This window comes from Trachymyrmex septentrionalis, unplaced genomic scaffold (genome assembly GCF_001594115.1).
Source record: "Trachymyrmex septentrionalis isolate Tsep2-gDNA-1 unplaced genomic scaffold, Tsep1.0 scaffold74, whole genome shotgun sequence".
In the NCBI taxonomy this organism is placed as follows: domain Eukaryota; kingdom Metazoa; phylum Arthropoda; class Insecta; order Hymenoptera; family Formicidae; genus Trachymyrmex; species Trachymyrmex septentrionalis.
The window spans coordinates 1,282,113-1,286,698 of record NW_017305927.1 but is presented as its reverse complement, the minus strand read 5'-3'; positions in this window follow the sequence as shown (position 1 = coordinate 1,286,698).

Genomic DNA, 4,586 nt, shown 5'->3' with positions numbered 1-4,586 from the left:
ATGAAGGTAATATTTTGAAGAAAACATAAGTTTCACTTATTGTTAAAATATCACACTTATTGTTCCCAGAGGTAATAACATGTTTTTTTTTTAACTCACAATCATTCATCGAAATCATCTCGCGAATTTTGGTTAAACCGATTATCTATTAACGTAACTTTTTACTGTTTTTTTTTTAACAATGCATAAGCTCCAATTATTCCTTGCTAGGCAACACGTCATCGACAAATCCTGCCGATCTAATTGGTCACCAACAGATAATTGTTCGGCATCGATAATTGGTCCAATTAATATGAACGGAAAAGTGCGTCGATAATCGTCGCGCATTCATCGATTCACCGATTATGTGAACCGTGTATGCGGGTTATAGAATATCGTTACCGTCGAAAGGACATCGGCGAAAAAAATAGCTGAAACGCAAACAGAAACCAATCGTTTTGGCTGCACGTGGTAGTGAAGTTATTGAGTTTTTATTTTGTTGCTGTTCACATCGTATGATTACAATGCTCGTCAACAGATATTGAAAGACTATTAGATTTTAAGCGCATATATAAAATAAAATAAATATAATACTATATAAATTTTTTTGTATGAAAACAATAGTTTATAAAAATTTTGCTATCATCGAGGATACAGAAGATATTAAATTAATATTTTTAATATCTCTTTTTTTTAATAATAGTAATTTTTTAATAAATAGTAAAAAGTCATATATATTTTAAAAGCAATTTAGTATTGCGGTGTGCGTATAATTTTTAAATAATTATTTTTTTTTATTTATAACAGAGAGTCCGATTACGTATGAAACCTATAACATCGCATGTTATGTTCGATCTTTTAACACTATTTGTCTGCCAACGGTTAAATTACCCTGGAATTTTCTTAACATACCAATCACATTCTCTCTCACTACATTCTCACCCTAACTCGTTTCTTCCGTGAGACAAAAATTTTAAACTGTCACGCAATTCTGAAATATTTTTTGGCATCCTCGAAGAAAAAAGCTATTTCTAACGTTTTTTTTAATTTGGCAGTATGACACATACAAGAATGTAACATTCACAACTTACTTTTATTTCCACATTTGGATTAATATCAAGCTATAATACTGACTTATAATATTTTTCAATATGTTATGTCTTTTTTTTAATTTTGTGTTATGTGTGTGTGTGTGTGTGTGTGTGTGTGTATAGTAATTTACACGGAAAGAACAACTTTACTGTGAAGTACCTAAAAATTTAGATACATATCTGAAAATAATTTTGTTGAACTATTAAAGTAAATTAAAGTAAAAATCTCAAACACGATGAGTAAATACTGCAAAAAGTTTTGACATTCTAATAACCAGCTTGAGCGACCTACATAATTATTTTGATGGTCCAACAAAATTATTTTCAGATCTGTACGTAGCTAAATTTTTAGATATTTCAGCAAAACCGTCCGTGTAAAAACAAAATTCATATAAGTGCAAAAAGAGGTGCTTTTTATTTATTTTTGAAATTCATATATTTGAAAAAGATCCTATGTTATTATCAACGTCATTTTCAGAAATAATAAAATACAAACGACCAAGGTCCGGAATACTGGCGGATGTAATTGAAAGCAGGGAGCATCGTTGTACAATGAAAGAACCTACGCGTAACGAAATGCATCTCGGAAGGTCTGCATTTAGGGGCGCGGAGGCGTCACATTGTTCCTCGTAGGGGTGCAGGATTATATAGGGGGCTCGTCTCGTTTAGGGGTTCTCGGCTTGGTACAGATACGTCATGATCGATAGTCTCGTGTTGTCTCTCGAAAGAGTGACGTGTTACAATTCCCGCGTCGCGTTCCGTTTTATTCGGTAATCTACAATCCGTCCCTCAAATTCCGTCGGCTGTCTCTTATATAACAAAATTCTTTTCATAATATAAGATCGGTAATTGATGAAATTAAACGTATAATATTTATTATAAAGTTAATAATAATATAGAAAGAATAAAGGAATAAAAACTATGTTGTATTATTACAATTTTCATAAAGACGTTTATATTGTGTTTGTACCTTTGCCATAATTAGTGTTATATATAAATATATATATATATATAATATAAAATTGCGTACATGATAAGAGAAATGTTTTACAATAACTCGTGTTATATTTCTTTATTTGGTCTGTTGAATCTGAGGATGACTACTTGTGCGTAAGAATGTGTGTATCCTTCTCTTTCTCTCACCCTGAGACTACATCTTCGTTTCGACTCAGTTCTTGGCCCGCACTCTCCGAGAACCCCCAAGCGTCGCGCAACCCCCCCGTATTCCTCGGTGCTAAACGCAACTACACAAGGGGCCTTTCTGCAGTCTTTGTTTTCCCTTTCTTCCCAGTGTCGTTTCGTAGTCTCGCGCGGGGTGGTCGTTGAACGACGGAAGCAGGAAGAAATCAACCGAGAAGGGCAAAAAGCCGGCCGAGAGACAAGAGAGATCGCGCGGGAGAATCATCAAAAATATTTTCTACGTCCGACAAATGGATCTTCAAATATGCAAAATTAATTAACAGTCTTCATTTTATATTTACAAAAAACTGCATAAACAAATCACGTTGATAAAGCGTAAAAGAAAGAAGCTACATTTCTTTCTTTCCAAATATCAATGCAACATTAATATCTGGTAAAAGTTTTATTAATTTCATCGTCACGCGTGAATAAGTGATCGGACCTAATTTGTGATTATTTAAAAAGTTTAAATAGTGAAACGCTAAAAGTGAAACATCATGATGTTTAAAGTGAAATTACGATGCTTCATAGATAACAGATAAAATTGTTACAATAAAGAATTCGTGATACGTTTCACATAGTGTACATATGCGAAAATATTTTTCTCAAATACTACTGTTGTTGAATGGCAAAGCGAAATAATTTGCTGTGTACTGCCATTGCGAGCCACGTTTCTGTATTTTATTTTAAAAGACCGTTGTTTATTCGTGCCTCACGTAGGTGACTCACGACTGCGTACAGTTAAAATCATTGACTGGAGTGTCAATTCGACGCCGCAATCATGCTACAATCCGATGATACAAGGCGCCGAGATTCATCTCCGGGAATCTATCTCCCCCCGAACGTCCCGTGGGTGCCCCATCGTCCGATGGAACAACGACGGAGTCGAGAAGACAGCGCGAGGTTTGTGTAGTTCGCGAGTCGTCATCGGCGGGAGTATCGTCAGGAACGCGGCGGTGGTCCTGCGGGAGGTTGTGCGCGCGGCGGTGAAGGGACAAAGAGAGAAAAAGGTTGCCGGAGTACCGGAGAGAGAGGCAGCGAGATTTTTCCCCACCGCTTGAAAAACCAACCCCCCCACCAGCTGGGTACCGTGGGGGCAGGCGGCGGTGGCGGCGGTGTGGAAGAGACGCGCGGCGGGCTGCGGGGGCGACGAAAAGAGGGGGCGAGGAGGGTTACCCAGGGTGGTCTCGGTGGTGGCTGGGGGCGGCAGCCTCAAAAATACACCGCAACCACACCGCGCGGCTCCACCGCAGAAGCCGCCATCTTCCACCGCCGAACCGAAACGAGACCGCGCGAGTTAAACACCCTATCCTACTTCCTCCGAGTAGAAGCTGCCCTGCCACCCGCTGAAGCAACGGCCAGGTGAAGAATCACCATCGCCGCGACTGCGACCAACTCTGACGGCGAGGGACACTTCGGATAACCCGCGATCCTCGAAGCGGAAAAATCTCCGATCGGTGTTGGTGCGCGCGAATCAGGATATATATCGCGGATCGTGATCGTTGCTTCGATTGTTGCAAGTTGAAATCTCGACGTCAGTGTTTACGAATTTTAATGCGTTATTTGGTATGTACATATACATAATACGTTTTCGGTAATTGATCAAGATTTCGATCGACCAGAGAGATACACGTGCGCGGCCCTCGTCAAAGTTTCGCGAAACTTGGCGCGGTGAGCGCCGCGTACGGAAACATATGGTTCATTTGAAAAAGCCCTTCGCTTCTGGCATACAATTTCAGTGAAAGTATAAAGAAAAAAAGAAAGTGCGCGAATGTGATGTTATCAATTATGAGGACCGCCGGTGCGAAACAGTGTTTTAGACACGCGCGATAAGAAAGGCGTCTCTGTAGGTCTGCTTGCGAAACTGACTTTTAACTCAACCATCGGATTTAAGTGTTTCGTACAGTTCGCGAGTGTCCACATTGTCTTCGATAAGAAGACGACGGGCTCGATCAAAGAATACGTAGAAACAAGGGTCGTCGAGATTGCCGACGATTCCAATAAAACGAATTTTCTCCGCGAGTTGGCAATCGAGACGGAGAATTTGCAAACGGATGCCCCATGCCTGCACCCCGCGGTAGGATAATGAAATAAGGATCAAAGAAGTCTAGAGGCCCCGCGAGGGCCAAGAAAGCCGCCGAAAAGTCGCGCGTGCCTCTCGATTCCGAGGGAAACAAATTCGATTCCCGCCGGAAGCAGATATCGGCATTCGTAATGTGTTCCTCACCATTGGCGAAACCAACTTATGCTTGCAACGTTCTTAGATTGTTATCAAGTGGACTCGATACATTGACCGATCTTGAATGTCAAATATAACGATCGATTGTCAACGACGGG